The 15,636-nt window shown below is 41.5% G+C and overlaps 1 long non-coding RNA gene across 2 annotated transcripts in view; it reads right to left on the bottom strand.

Moving 5' to 3' along the window:
* Positions 1-12,713, bottom strand: part of LOC123327978 — a 21,872-nt gene extending 9,159 nt beyond the window's left edge. The window contains exons 1-4 of one of the 2 annotated variants that reach the window (XR_006639681.1): positions 12,528-12,713; positions 10,206-10,235; positions 6,829-6,931; positions 3,314-3,575 (exon numbers count right to left, since the gene is read on the bottom strand). This is a non-coding gene — a long non-coding RNA (uncharacterized LOC123327978). Of the gene's footprint in view, positions 1-2,993; positions 3,576-6,828; positions 6,932-10,205; positions 10,236-12,527 lie in introns of those variants that run through there. The other variant, XR_006542641.2, reaches the window with a different exon arrangement.
* Positions 12,714-15,636: the final 2,923 nt, after the last annotated feature.

Genomic DNA, 15,636 nt, shown 5'->3' on the forward strand with positions numbered 1-15,636 from the left:
TTGGGGCCTGAACATGCATTATCATGTTCCCCTATTTACTTTCTGTCTCCTCCTAAATTGGAGCTCCTGGGGGTAGATAAATATCTTAATGATCTTTGTATATCCAGTGACTGCATGAAATAAAATACCATGCATTGTAAATAAGTGAACTAATTAATTTCTAGAGCAAATAATGATTACTCACACTAATAGTCAAATACGATTTTCTCTTCTCTGTTAGAGAAGGGTTGGAAAATGCCAACCTGAAGTTGAAGAACCCTGGGGGGCATTCAAAAATTTGTCCATTAAATTTGCCCAGTAAATGGTAACCCTCTTTTTAAAAGGAAAAAATAACCCACAGGTGACGAATCCTTCAACTCTTTACACTTGACCTTCATCTAGCAACAGCCAACCCAAAAGGATTTTCTTGACCAACTGGTCAAGGGTAGCTTGTCCATGCAATCATGACCTTTCTTAACTTGTTTTTCCTTCTTAGACCAAAGTTTTTCTTTCCTTAGTAAATTATTGATTCTAGATGAAGGGAACAGCATGCTTACACTGTCTACAAGGAGCACCAAGGACACCAATTTGGCCAAACTTGATGTTTTCTTTCAGGAAGCCATGGGAAATAAGGCTGGGTAAGTAAGGCCGGATGTGAACAATAATATGTTAGTACTGCAAGAGAGCTTAGAAGTCAGCTTACTCAGAATTTCCCAGAGTGGTGTCTAAATATCATCATGGTGAAATGTTGTTTGAAATAGATAAACATTTTTATTTTAATTATATGCTTATTTATGTGTATTTTAAAAAAAACCATTATCAGATCGGTCCTACAGTTTCACATACATTATAGTCAAGACTTTTTTTTTTTTTTAACATATTGACATAAACGAAAAATGTCAATTTAGAGGAAAAATCTTAATGAAGTAATAATGTAAGTGACAAGTCAACATGCATTGATGAGGATGATGCCTGAATGACTGAAGGTGGAGCAATGCCAACCTGGAGCAGCACCTCTTCACATCTCCAGCAAAGGAATTAAGACCCAAAGAAGCTAAAGAACACAGGTCAAGCCCATGGAGGGCCTGGAAGGCAAACATAAGAATCAGGTGCTAACTATTCTAAAAGAAACTTAAATAAAGTGTTCTAAAATAACTTATTAGAGATACCAAGGGAACTTGTCATGAAAAGATGGGCACAATGAAGGACAGAAATGGTATGGACTTAACAGAGGCAGAAGATATTAAGAAAAGGTGGCAAGAATACACAGAAGAACTATACAAAAAAGATATTCATGACCCAGATAATCATGATCATATGATCACTCACATACAGCCAGACATCTGGAATGTAAAGTCAAATGGGCCTTAGGAAGCATCACTATGAACAAAGCTAGTGGAGGTGATGGAGTTCCAGTTGAGCTATTCCAAATCCTGGAAGATGATGCTGTGAAAGTGCTGCACTCAATATGCCAGCAAATTTGGAAAACTCAGCAGTGGCCACAGGACTGGAAAAGGTCAATTTTCATTCCAACCCCAAAGAAAAACAATGTCAAAGAATGCTCAAACTACTGCACAATTGCACTCATCTTACACACTAGCAAAGTAATGCTCAAAATTCTCCAAGCCAGGCTTCAACAGTACTTGAACTGTGAGCTTCCGGATGTTCAAACTGCATTTAGAAAAGGCAGAGGAACCAGAGATAAAATTGCCAACATCTGTTGGATTGAAAAAGCAAGAGAGTTCCCGAAAAACATCTATTTCTGCTTTATTGACTACTCCAAAGCCTTTGTGTGGATCACAATAAAATGTGGAAAATTCTGAAAGAGATGGGAATACCAGACCACCTGACCTGCCTCGTGAGAAATCTGTATGCAGGTCAAGAAACAGTTAGAACTGGACATGGAACAATAGACTAGTTCCACATTGGGAAAGGAGTACACCAAGGCTGTAAATTGTCACCCTGCTTATTTAACTTATATGCAGAGTACATCATGAGGAACGCTGGGCTGGAAGAAGCACAAGCTGGAATCAGGATTGGTGGGAGAAATATCAATAAACTCAGATATTCAGGTGACACCACCCTTATGGCAGAAAGTGAAGAAGAACTAAAGAACCTCTTGATGAAAGTAAAAGAGGAGAGTGAAAAAGTTGGCTTCAACATTCAGAAAACGAAGATCATGGCATCTGGTCCCATCACTTCATGGCAAATAGGTGGGGAAACAATGGAAACAGTGATAGACTTTATTTTGGGGGGCTCCAAAATCACTGCAGATGGTGACTGCAGCCATGAAATTAAAAGACACTTGCTCCTTGGAAGGAAAGTTATGACCAACCTAGACAGCATATTCAAAGGCAGAGACATTACTTTGCCAAGAAAGGTCCGTCTAGTCAAGGCTATGGTTTTTCCCGTAGTCCTGTATGGATGTGAGAATTGGACTGTGAAGAAAGCTGAGCACCAAAAAATTGATGCTTTTGAACTGGGTTTTGGAGAAGATTCTTGAGAGTCCCTTGGACTGCAAGGAGATCCAACCAGTCCATCCTAAAGGAAATCAGTCCTGAATATTCATTAGAAGGACTGATGCTGAAGCTGAAACTCCAGTACTTTGGCCACCTGATGCGAAGAGCTGACTCCTTGGAAAAGACCCTGATGCTGGGAAAGATTGAAGGTGCGAGGAGAAGGGGATGACCGAGGATAAGATGGTTGGATGGCACCATTGACTCAATGAACATGTATTTGAGTTAACTCCAGGAGTTGATGATGGACAGGGAGGCTTGGTGTGCTGCAGTCCATGGGGTTGCAAAGAGTTGGACCCAACTGAGTGACTGAACTGAACTGAAAACAGCTTAAAGTTATTTTAATAGCTTTATTTAACAACAGTAAAAGCAGTTTTAAAATTCAATATGGGCTTCCCAGGTGGCGCTAGTGGTAAAGATCCCGCCTGTCAATTCAAGAGACATGAGAGATGCAGATTTGATCTCTGGTTCAGGACGATCCCCTGGAGAAGGGCACGGCAACCCACTCCAGTATTCTTGCCTGGAGAAACCCCATGGACAGAGTTGTCTGGCGGGTTACAGTTCATAGGATCACAAAGAGATGGACATGACTGAAGCGACATGCGCGCACACATGTTGAAATTACATAGAATAAGTCAGTGAGATATGAAGAGGGGATGATGTATGGCAGAAACCAACACAATATTGTAAAGCAATTATACTCCAATAAAAAATAAATCAATTAATAAAAAACAGATCTGGGAGGGGGGATAACTTAAAATCCAGGAATTGCTTGAGGGCAGAGAGGAAAGGCAGAAAAGGAAGAGGATAAACCCTACCTATGTCACCTCGGCATGTCCCCAAAGCCACGATTGTCTCCTGCTCCTGCTCCAAAGACAAGGGAAAATGCCAACACTGGAAACATCCTGAGATGATCAGTCATTCTGTGCTGTCCCTGTACTTCCGCTTCATCACACTTCAAGTTTTGCAGGCTGGGATTTTTGCTGTCTTGGCAAATATGATGATGGTGTCAAACCTACTGTTTCCTAAATTTTTGCAGAAATGCTGAGAAGACTTCCATGGGGGCCTATTGTCAATTATCTGGAAAAAAGAGAAGTTTGCAGACATTAGCAACAAGAACTGTGTGGGGTGAGGCTCTGGATTTTAATGAGAAGGATTCAAATTAGAATGTTGGCTATTTCCTAGAGCTTGCTAAAAATAACCCAGGAGCCTGCTTCCTTCGCTAGCACTTCATTTTCAGTGCCTGCTCATGCTGAAGATGCAGGATAGCTGGTAAGTTCTCCTTGGGATCCAGCACCAGAACTGTTTGTTCAGATAAATCTAATTTAGCTGTGACCTGCTCTCTCATGCACCAGCGCGCATGCTACCTTCAGGCTCCTGTCAAATTTACACTCAAGAAAGCTTGAAGGTGATAAGGGCGCACACATACCAACTTCTGTTGATTTTGCCTCTAATCTCTCTTCCCATTACTGTCACCAACTTAGCCCAAGTTACCGTCATCTCTTGCCTCGGCTACTGCCTCTTCTTTCTACCTTGAATCCATCCCCTCTCCCCCAACCCATCACATTGTAACCAAAACCACCTTTTCCCACACAAAATCTGAACACATCCCCTGCCATGACCATGAACACCAGGAACACCACCACCACCACCACACCAATAAAAATGGTTCAGTGGCTTTTCATTGCTTATATGATAAAGACAAGAACCTTCAACATGGTTTACAAGAGAGGCGCTCCCTAACCGGTGCCTGAGAACCTCTCCAGCCTCAGCCTGACCCCATCTGCTCTGCTAATTCCAATCCACTGTCCTTACTCTGGTGTCTTCTGCCTGTCAGGCCCCTACTGGGGCCCCAGCTGCAGCCCCGTCCTTCCTTCTTTAGCTGCCTTATTCTTATTCATCATTCAGCTCTCAATCAGGTCTGCACTTTCTTAGGAAAGCTTTCCCTGACCCTTCAGAAGAGGCCAAATCCTCTCTGAAATTGCCTCTCCTAGCCCAACAGACCTCTCCTTAGCAGCACTTACCACTACCTCATGGGCACGTTTATTTAATGATTAATTGATTACTAGCATTACCCCTCCCAACAGTAGCTCTGTGAAGGCAGGAACTACAACTCTTTACCCATCCTTGTATCCTCCACATCCAATACCTTGTCTGGCACAGTATGGGACAATCAATACTTGTTGAAAGATAGAAATGTTCACCCTGGCAGATCCAAGCCTTCCTCTCTTGCAGAGGAGAAAGGAGAAATAAAAGGGTCACCCCATCTAACTATACCTTTACCTCAATCCACCCCCATGAACTCCCTGGTTTCCTATCCCTTGCTGTCCTCACCTTAGTCCTTTTGACAGAAAACCTTCTGTATACAATTCATGGGGAAGGAGGTGGTCCTTGAATTTCCAGAAGTGCTGACTTCTGCCTGGGTCTTCTGAAGGAAGGGTCCCTAAATGTGGTTTACATCGCCTCTCTCAATTTCTCAGTTCAAGTGGTAGAGCTCACATATCATTTTCCTCCATAAGTGAAAAATACATGCTTTTAACATCTCACTGCAGACAAAGTCTTGGGCACTCACTTGTAGAGGAGATTTAGGGAAGTAGGGCAGAAGGAGAATTTACAGGGTTGGGAGAGGTGACTCACATGAAGATTTTAAAGCATCTATTTCCATGGTAGGGGGTGAGAGGTGGGGAGACAGGGATGGTGAGATGAGCAACAGGACCTGCAGGGCAAAGGAGGGTAAGAAAAGCTGGTGTACAAGCTGAGACTTCCTTCCTCACCCACTCTGCCCACGCCCACATCTCCCTGACCTGAAGTGGACCAGGCCTGTGGTTTAGAGTGAGATGGACCTGGGGGCCAGGGTGAGACCACCACTAGCCCCCTGCTCGGCCTTTCCTGGAGGAGCAGCATTCAGCATCTGGTGCGCTGCAAATTCAGCCCAGCCTGTGATGAGGGAGTTATTATTGGCACATTCTCGAGTTTTATTGGGTGTTTTTAAACAGCGATTACTGCGAGAATATGCACAAGGCCAAGAGAAGTCTGTAAACACTGGGAAATGGATCTGCCTGCTCTGTGACAGCTGGGCCAGCTTCCACATGCCAGAAGTTTGGGGCAGGGTCAGATCAGGGCTGCAGATGGTCACCGGCAGGGAGCTACTATTTTGGGGGCACAGGTCATGGGAAAGGCTTCCAGTTCAAAGTTGGCTTCTATGACTGTCCCATAACTTTTCCTTCAGCCTCATGTTTCACAATCAACAGTCCCATCAAGTTTGAGGAAATCACTGGGTATTTTTGTTTAAAGACCCTGTTATGGTACTGCCATACAAGTCCATAAGATAAGTGGGCTCATTCTTACAGAAGAGAGGACGGTTTCAGCCTCAGACCTCTTTTACCTCTCATAGAAGGGGGAAGAAAATGGAAAATTTTAAATATCTTGTTAGGTTCTATTTATGTACATGTTTTCCCATTTCTGATGTGGGCTGAGTTTTAGGAATTCTGTGCCCCTTGCAAAAACTACAGCTGCAAAAAATACAGAAGACAAGACATCAATCAGTACACTTGTTAGGAAACGTAAGTTGAGATTTCCAAAGGACAAAGAGCTGAGTTTTGAGATGGTTCATCTGGGAAATTTTTCCCAGTTATGTGAACAACTGAGAAAGGGCAGGGTCCCACTGACCCATGGGAAGTCCAAGTAGCTCTTCTGCTTCTCATTCACTTTCCATCTGTGGATGGGAAAAGAAATTGATCAAGGGGAAAGAGTCACCTAAGAGTTTGGAGGGGAGAGCAGAAAGTAATTATAGATGAGGATCTAGTACTAGAACTTGGTTTTCAAAGGCTAGTGCATAATGGACCCACCTTGGAGCATTTTAAGAATTCTGATTGTCAGACCCTTCACAGTATCTGCCTTTTCAATGGGCATTTCATGATTCCAAAGCAGCCGAAGGAAAAACTGTGCTAAAGCAGCTAAAATCACAGTGGAGGGTGCCAGGAAGGATAATGATATTCAGAAGCCATTATCATTGTTAAAACTCAGATATAAAAGACAAATATTAGCTAAAGTATAAATCCAAGAAAAAATTAGGATGTTAAAAAGGTGAGCTCCATTCAAATAAGACCAAGGTTAGCTTAGCAGTCATTGAAAGTAGCTGCACATTAGTAAATTTGGTATAAAATTTTGGTTAGGAGAGAGAAGGCCCAACTCAAACTGGATTAAGCAAAAAAAAAAAAAAAAAAAAAATCAAGAATCTATTGGTTCACATCAATGGAAGGTATAGAAGTAGATCTGGTCTTCAGGGATTCATGGCTCAAATGTCATCAAAACTCAGTCCCTCTGTCTTCACCTCTTGAATGTTATGTTTCCTCTGTCTTGATTCTCTTTTCATATCTCTTCTTGTGGAGAAGATATTTGTCTGGAGTCCCAAGCTTTCATACTCGATTCCAAGTCTAGAAAAGAGAACTACTCTAAGTTACTCCCCCCAAAAAAATCCCAGAACTTTTTCTGATTGGACTAGCCTACATGGGTCTCATGACTACTTCTGAAACAATCTTTCTGGTCAGGGATTAAAAAATCATATTGCTGAGATCTGCATAATTTCTCCACCCCTAGATCTGGGCAGGGAGTGGTAGACTAAGTACATGGGGAAGGGGAGGTGTTACCCTAACAAAAAACTCTAGGATGTTCTTCCCAGAAAAAGTGGCAATAGAGGTTGGGGAGCAGAAGTCACAGTTGTGTACTACAGCAGCTGAGAAATATTGTCATCTATTTAACTATACAAAAATGTTACTATCAGCTAATATTCACATACTTATTACTCCGTATAAAATATGGAAGTGTATATTTGAACATGGGTACTATATTATTATTATAATGATTTGTTTTGTTATTAATATTCCCCAGTGGATTATAACCCCTATGAGGGGAGAGACTATGTTTATTTTGTTTATCCATGTGGACAGTTCAGTTCAGTTCAGTCGCTCAGTTGTGTCAGACTCTTTGCGACCCCATGAATTGCAGCACGCCAAGCCTCCCTGTCCATCACCAACTCCAGGAGTTCACTCAAACTCATGTCCATCGGGTCGGTGATGCCATCCAGCCATCTCATCCTCTGTTGTCCCTTTCTCCTCCTGCCCCCAATCCTTCCCAGCATCAGAGTCTTTTCCAATGAGTCAACTCTTCGCATGAGGTGGCCAAAGTACTGGAGTTTCAGCTTTAGCATCATTCCTTCCAAAGAACCCAGGACTGATCTCCTTTAGAATGAACTGGTTGTATCTCCTTGCAGTCCAAGGGACTCTCAAGAGTCTTCTCCAACACCACAGTTCAAAAGCATCAATTCTTCGGCGCTCAGCTTTCTTCACAGTCCAACTCTCACATCCATACATGACCACTGGAAAAACCATAGCCTTGACTAGACGGACCTTTCTTGGCAAAGTAATGTCTCTGCTTTTGAATATGCTATCTAGGTTGGTCATAACTTTCCTTCCAAGGAGTAAGCGTCTTTTAATTTCATGGCTGCAGTCACCATCTGCAGTGATTTTGAAGCCCTGAAAAATAAAGGCTGACACTGTTTCCCCTGTTTCCCCATCTATTTGCCATGAAGTGATGGGACCAGATGCTATGATCTTCATTTTCTGAATGTTGAGCTTTAAGCCAACTTTTTCACTCTCCTCTTTCACTTTCATCAAGAGGCTTTTGAGTTCCTTTTCACTTTCTGCCATAAGGGTGGTGTCATCTGCATATCTGAGGTTATTGATATTTCTCCTGGCAATCTTGATTCCAGCTTGTGCTTCATCTAGCCCAGCATTTCTCATGATGTACTCTGCATATAAGTTAAATAAGCAGGGTGACAATATACAGCCTTAATGTACTCCTTTTCCTATTTGGAACCAGTCTGTTGTTCCATGTCCAGTTCTAACTGCTGCTTCCTGACCTGCATTTAGGTTTCTCAGGAGGCAGGTCACATGGTCTGGTATTCCCATCTCTTTCAGAATTTTCCACAGTTTAATGTGATCCACACAGTCAAAGGCTTTGGCATAGTCAATAAAGCAGAAATAGATGCTCTTCTGAAATTCTCTTGCTTTTTCGATGATCCAGCGGATGTTGGCAATTTGATCTCTGGTTCCTCTGCCTTTTCTAAAACCAGCTTGAACATCTGGAAGTTCACGGTTCACGTATTGCTGAAGCCTGGCTTGGAGAATTTTGAGCATTACTTTACTAGCTTGTGAGATGAGTGCAATTGTGTGGTAGTTTGAGCATTCTTTGGCATTGCCTTTCTTTGGGATTGGAATGAAAACTGACCTTTTCCAGTCCTGTGGCCACTGCTGAGTTTTCCAAATTTGCTGGCATATTGAGTGCAGCACTTTCATAGCATCATCTTTCAGGATTTGAAATAGCTCAACTGGAATTCCATCACCTCCACTAGCTTTGTTCGTAGTGATGCTTTCTAAGGCCCATTTGACTTCACATTCCAGAATGTCTGGGTCTAGGTGAGTGATCACACCATCATGATTATCTTGGTCGTGAAGATCTTTTTTGGACAGTTCTTCTGTGTATTCTTGCCACCTCTTCTTAATATTTTCTGCTTCTGTTAGGTCCATACCATTTCTGCCCTTTATCGAGCCCATCTTTGCATGAAATGTTCCCTTGGTATCTCTAATTTTCTTGAAGAGATCTCTAGTCTTTCCTATTCTGTTGTTTTCCTCTATTTCTTTGCATTGATCGCTGAGGAAGGCTTTCTTATCTCTCCTTGCTGTTCTTTGGAACTCTGCATTCAGATGCTTATATCTTTCCTTTTCTCCTTTGCTTTTCACTCCTCTTCTTTTCACAGCTATTTGTAAGGCCTCCCCAGACAGCCGTTTTGCTTCTTAAGTCATCTCCAAAGTGGGATGTGTGTAAAAAGGTGTGGTGCATGAAGATAATAGTAGATTTTTAAGTTATTTTTCTTATCTAATTTTTTAGGATAAAAGGAAGCTTTATTAACATTTTGTGTATTGATACACAGATCGGCAATGACACCCTCGCTAGGTTCAGAAGTCAGACCTCCATGGTAATGGTAATAGGGGTCTCAAGAGAAGAGTGTGAACTCTACTTGCTCATTTGCTCCTCTGGCTCCTGGCCTCCTATTCCCTGCTCCATCTCTTGTTCCCACTCAGCACCCTTTAGATTCACTATCTGATGCTATGACTATCTGATACAGGACTTCTCACTCAGGGACTGTCCTCATCCAAGTAGAAGCCTCACCTTCTTTTTCACCCCAGGATGTCTGGCACTATGAGTGCAATCTGCTAATCCCTAGCCATCTTTATTTAGAGGCTCAGTGGTAATGAACCCAACCCTTCACATTGTGGATTGGAGAACAGGTTGGCTCAATTATCAGCCAACTTGGATTTCTCAAACATCCACAATGTCCAGAGCACCATGACAGGAAGAGGGAGATAAGGAGGTTCACAAGGGAAGAGTCTTGCCCTCATAGAGCTCAACAATGCAACTGTAAAGATGACTGGTATGGAGAGCAGAGGATGGTGATAACATGGGCTTTATTCAAAAGGCATCATTCCCCTTCTGCTGTTTTAAAGGGAGCACTGCTGTTAATAGGGCAAGGTTTTCCTGCACCCCAGTTCTTTTTATCATAGTGCTGGACTTTACCTCCCCCTGTGTAGACAAATGTCATTAAATCATTAAATCTTCCCTAGGCTGAAACAAAGGAAGCTGGAAATGTACCTGATTTATCCAGTGAGAAAGGAAATTAGCCTGTCAAGAGAAAAATAAGGAGTAAAGATTTGATTCTCAGATTAAGAGTCAGATCTATGGCCTCCCCAGGGCTCATTCCAATAAGGTAAACAGACTGGCTGCATTATTTATCAATCTACAAGGGTTGCAGGCAATATCACCAATGCCCAATTTTATGTTTCATTAGGATTTCAATTAATCTCTTCCTCATTTAGTCTGGGAGAAGGATTGATCTGCCTTTAAGTGAATACCACACAATCCTTTCCTTTCAAAAGGCAAATAAGTTTATATATTTGATTTATTTCCTTTGTCATAATATGGTCCAGAAACATCTATTCTTTCTATTTCTCTGACTATATTGACTTTGCCAGAAGTTGTAGCTTCAAGAACTTTTCTTTCTGTCCCTAAGAAGAGGATTTTTCTCTGTCTGAATCTTGTATTTCCAAACAATTTTATTCCTGAGGAACATACCTCAAAAGAAAACTATTGTTCATGAGCACTCAGACATTTTGCAACTGTGCCAGTAAAGTAAAACCTCCCAAGAGATACCCAAAGTTCTTTTTGAGGTACCCTAATCTCCACATCTAACAGGAAACAAAGGTTTTACATTTTCTTTAAGCCTAATAAGACTTGATGTCACTCAAAAATATGGAATATATGAAAATAGTTTCCAAAAGAACCTTTGGTAATTTTTTTGTCTACAAAATGAGTGGAACTATTCATGTTTTTCCATAGCCTCCTTCTCTCCACATAAAGAGAAAAACATCTACAAAAAGAAAATAGGTTATTCATATTCTACAGTTGAATCATTGATGTAAGCAACAGAACACTCAACTCTAAATGGCTTGAAAAATAAAGGGATTTAATCTTAACTGTACAGCAAGCCATCTGAGGCAGGCTGGTTTCCAGTAGATCAATAATGCCATCAAAAACCAGATTCTTTTCTCCTTAGAACGCTAATTCTCATCTCGGACTTGACACATTACAATAGAAAGATGAGTGCAGTAACCTCAAGCACTGTTGTGGTTTAGACACTAAGCTGTATCCAACTCTTTTGCAACCTCATGGGCTGTAGCCCACCAGGCTCCTCTGTCCATGGGATTTTCCAGGCAAGAATACTGTAGTAGGTTATCATTTCCTTCTCCAGGGGAATCTTCTCAACCCAGGGGTTAAACCCACATCTCCTGCACTAACAGGCAGATTCTTTACCACTAAGCCACCTGTGTTCATATATGAACACCCCAAAGCTAGAGGACAAAATGTTCCATCCCTATTTGCCTTTTAAGAGAAAAGTTTTCTTTTCCAGAAGCCCTGAAAATAAAAAAAGCTTTCCTCATATTGTATTGGCTAGAATGTATTATACACCCACATTCCATATCCAAAAAAGAAAACTTTATATTGCAGAATTCCCAGCAAAAGCCTCAAGATTACAAGCTGATTGGATTCCCCCACAAGTCAACTTCTGTGGCTAAGGGAATATCATAGTTTGATTGTTTGAGGCCTCTGTTGCTTAAACCAAGCACTTTTTTAAAGGCCACCTTAAAAAGGGGGCCTTATTGAGAAGTACTTGGAAAGTCAGCCTAGAGGACATCATCAGCATATGGGTTTTCCCACATTAGCATTACTTAAAGAAAATTGGATTTTAAAAAGACTATTAGAGCCACTCTTAGAATTAGAAGAGAATTCTCCACAGGGTAAATGTTCCTAATGCATTTAAATATGACATCATTGATAAAAATATGCTTACATGTTTTGGGGAACATTTTTATTGCATTTATCCCATGCTAATTCCATAGGACACCCTGTCTTACAGATGCTAATGGCTTCAGACTCAACTGAAAGTATTGGATTGGCCAAAAAGTTCATTTGGGCTTTTTTGTAAGATGTTATGGAAAAACCCAAACAAACTTTTTGGCCAACCCAATATACCCACTGTGTGTGCATGCTAAGTTGCTTCAATTGTGTCCGACTCTATGCCACTCTACAGACTATAGCCCGCCAGTCTCGGTCCAAGGGATTCTCCAGGCAAGAATATTTGACTGGGCTGCCATGCACCTGCTCCAGGGGATCTTCCCATTCTAGGGACTGAATCTGTTTGTCCTGGGGCTCCTCCATTAGCAGGCAGATTCTTTACCACTAGCACCACCTGGGAAACTCCAGTATATCCACTAAATTGTACTAAACCCCAGCGACCTATCACTATTTTAAAAAGAAATTTCCAAAACCCTCAAAAAGATAAAGCCTTTATATTATATCCTAAGCCCCTGGTTCCTCCTTCAAGAAAAAAAAAATGTTTTAATGAGCATTACTCACTTGAAATGAGTCCTCTCTTTCTGTAAACATTCTTTAACAAACCCTAACAATAGGTAGATGAGACCAGAAGCACGTATCAGTCTATTTGTCCATTTCCTTCATGTTCCCAGTCCTTGCGGGCACTTATCAGTGTATCTGATTCAGATATTAATAACCACGTGAGTAAATTTCATAATCACCACATCATAGAGGAAGGAATTGCAGCTTTGAGAGATTAAGCAATTTGCTAAGACCTCTCAACTCTTAACTAGACCAAGATTCAAACCCAGTTTTTCCTTATTCCAGAATGTGCATCCTCTCCACTTCACTAATGCTGTCTTACTAGCAGATCACCAGAGTATTCATTCATTCAATACATAATTATTGAGCCTCTACCCTGTGGCTGGCATCATGATAAACAGTGTAGAGAGACATATTCTTTGGCCTTCAGAGACCGAAGTGAGATAACAGAAAGACAACAAACAAATGAACAAACTAATACATGTATAATCTGAATGGCAACAAGTACAATAAGGTAAAAGAACAGGCTGCAGAGTATAGAGATATAGGGAGTTTACCTAAATATTCATTGGAAGGACTGATGCTGAAGCTGAAGTTCCAATACTTTGGCCACCTAATGCGAAGAGCTAACTCATTAGAAAAGACTCTGAAGCTGGGAAAGACTGAAGGCAGGAGGAGAAGGGGACCACAGAGGATGAGATGGTTGGATGGCACCACCGACTCGATGGACATGGGTTTGAATAAGCTCTGGGAGTTGGTGATGGACAGGGAAGCCTGGCACACTGCAGTCCACAGGGTCGCAAAGAGTCAGACATGACTGAGTGACTGAACTGAACTGAGTTCACATAATGCAATCCAGCCCTTCACAGCGTCAGTATCACTCCGCTAATCTCTGCCCGATAGCTGCCCCTGCTTATAAGTAGATGAAACGGTAACAAAAGTCAGGTCAGACCAATTTTTGCTACACATACTAAGAAAAATTCTTCCTGAAGGGGACAGAACTCTGTAGTCTGATGTAAGTTAGCTACTCCTCTGGAGAGGTAATTACCATTTCTGATCAATCACATAGGCTATTTCTGCTGGACTTCAATGAGCTCAAGCGTCCTGCCTAGAAAATTTCGTGCACAGGGTCTTCTGTTTGTCCCTCCAGCTCCACTCTATACCTTTTACCACACTCATGAGCCTGGAAGGTAGCCTGTATGGACTGCTTCCTGGGCTCCCTGGTTTTCCAGCTTGGGATGGGTTTGGCCAGTGAGAAGCACCAGCAGGAGACTGGAGGGCAAAGGGCAGAAAGAGAGTGAGCCTGGATATCCACGCCCTGGCTCTCTCTCCCTGTAGAGATGCCATGGGTTGGCTAGACGCCTCTACTGAAGGCTTCTGCTTCTGGAAGATGGCACCTTCTGTATAGCTCCCTTCTTCTGCTCTAGTGCCAGCTCCCTTGCCTTGTCCCTTCAAGTAAGAGTAGCAAAGGCTCCCACAGTTGCCAGCCCTGAGGGGCATACCCCTTGTTAGTATCCCCAAACCCCACACATAGCATAACAAACAACCTCTCTCCAACTGTCTTCACATCACCTGTTTTGAGTGAGCCATTTGCTTTCTACCAAGATCTAAACTAACACAACCACCATCAACTTCTTGAGTTGTCTAGCAACCTATGACCAGTCTCCCAGAGTGTCTAACGATCTTTAAACATTCTTTTTATTTTTTAAATTATTTTTTACTGGCATCACTGTAGACAGTGACTGCAGCCATGAACTTAAAAGACACTTGCTCCTTGGAAGAAAAGCTATGACAAACATAGACAGCAACTGTTACCAAAGCTGAAGCTCCAGTATTTTGACCATCTGGCTCAGTGGAAAAGACTGATAATGGGAAAGATTGAGGGCAAGAGGACAATGGGGTCACAAAGGATGAGATGTTAGATAGCATCATTGACTCAATAGACATGAATTTGAGCAAATTCCGGGTGATACTGGAGGACAGATGAGCCTGGCAGGCTACAGTTCATGGAGTCACAAAGAGCAGGACATGACTTAGCGACTGAACAACAGCAACAACACAGGTGATTTACAAAGCTGTGTTAGTTTCTGCTGTACAGCAAAGTGAGTTAGGTATACAAATCATATATCCACTCTGCTTTAGATTCTTTTCCCATATAGGCCATCAAAAAGTATTCAGTAGAGTTACCTGTGCTATATACAATAGGCCCTTATTAGTTATCTATTTTATATACAGTAATGTGTATATATCAATTCCAATTTCCCAATGTATCTCCTGCCCTCACTCTTTTCCCCCCTTGATAACCATAAGTTTGTTTTCTACATCTAGAGCTGTACTTCTGTTTTGGAGATAAGTTCATTTAAGACGCCACATATAAGTGATATCATATGATATTTGTCTTTTTCTGCCTGACTTACTTCACTCAGTGTGACAATCTCTAGGTCTGTCCATGTTGCTGCAAATGACATTATTTTGTTCTTTTTTTTATGGCTGAGTGATATTCTATTGTAAAAATGTACCACATCTTCTTTATCCATTCCTCCATCAATGAACATTTAGGTTACTTCCATGTCCTGGCTGTTATAAAAAGTGCTATAATCAACATTAGGGTACATGCACAAACATTTTTTTAAAATGCAGCCTAGTAGTGATTATCTAAACTATTTTTCCCTAAATGTATGAATCAATTAAGAAATACTTAAGATAGTGTGTTCATAAGCCTCTTCTGGAGTGAGTTTGAAAAATACCTTTGAGATATAGTTCCAATTAGTTTGCTTGACAAGTTACTTTAACACATAAACACAAAAAGAGTCACACATTCTATTCCATAAATGATGAAGTCTCAGTTTTCTGTCCTTTGGGGTACTGGGAAAGAAACTTCCATAACAATTTTTCTTAAAGCCAGTGTCATAATATTGTAGCAGCAAATTTAGTTGCCAAGTCAAAGTATGATCACAAAAATTCTCTCATCAGAATCTTGGCCCAAGACAAGTTTGTCATCAAATCCTAGTGAAATGTATTGGCCTTGCTAGATCCCTCTTTATATAAAGGTAGGAGCACCCACACAGTATTTCTAGCACATCCACACACTTGAAGACTACTCATTTCA

This window comes from Bubalus bubalis, chromosome 11 (assembly GCF_019923935.1).
Source record: "Bubalus bubalis isolate 160015118507 breed Murrah chromosome 11, NDDB_SH_1, whole genome shotgun sequence".
Lineage (NCBI taxonomy): Eukaryota > Metazoa > Chordata > Mammalia > Artiodactyla > Bovidae > Bubalus > Bubalus bubalis.